The sequence below is a fragment of the Priapulus caudatus genome, unplaced genomic scaffold (genome assembly GCF_000485595.1).
Source record: "Priapulus caudatus unplaced genomic scaffold, Priapulus_caudatus-5.0.1 Scaffold770, whole genome shotgun sequence".
In the NCBI taxonomy this organism is placed as follows: domain Eukaryota; kingdom Metazoa; phylum Priapulida; class Priapulimorpha; order Priapulimorphida; family Priapulidae; genus Priapulus; species Priapulus caudatus.
This window is the reverse complement of record NW_014577831.1, coordinates 1-817: the sequence shown is the minus strand read 5'-3', so window position 1 is coordinate 817 and position 817 is coordinate 1.

Below are 817 nucleotides of genomic sequence, written 5' to 3'. Positions count from 1 at the left end.
AAATGTCACAATGACGATAGACGGTAATAATGTAGACGGTAATATGACGATACTTGCGGGATCCCTTGAGGTTAGCTGCACTACAGGTAAAAGTTTCCCGGGAGGAACAGTAACATGGAAGCTTGGTGATACACCTATAGACGGAGCTAATACTTTACATGTCAGTGAAGTTGATGGAACTATAACGACGTACAGCACACTGACGCGTACGTTTACTGCTGATGATCACGACAAAATACTTGCCTGTGATGTTGACATCCACGAATCATATCAGTTTCTGTCAGTCGATGTACGGCTCAATGTTATTTACATTGGAGGAGTCAGAGTAAGCGGTGACAGTCAGGCAGGCGTTATGACTGTTAAGCACGACAGTGCGCTGTGGCTGCTGTGTAACGCAGACGGAAACCCACAGCCAAGTTATTCATGGCTTCACAACAAATCGCTAGTTCATGCAGAAGTGAACAGCGTTTACGAAAAGGAACAGGTTAGTTTCGTAGATGCTGGTGACTACGCATGCTCAGCCGCTAACATTGTAGGAGTTGTGAACTCTGCTAATTCAATGTCTGTAGTCGTCGTTGATCCCCAACGAAATACATCGAATATGGCCCTCATTGTCGGACTGGTCATCGCTGCTTTGGTTTTGATCATCTTAATCATCGTCATCGTCGGCGTCTGTGCGAAGAGGAAGCATGACTCAGAGTCCTCTACTTCTTCGACGAATAGCGCCACAAATTACCGTGATAACGCTGGCATGAATGTTTTGACAACGAGCATATCCCACAGTGTACCGGAGCAGTATGAGTCGAGACAGGGGGAA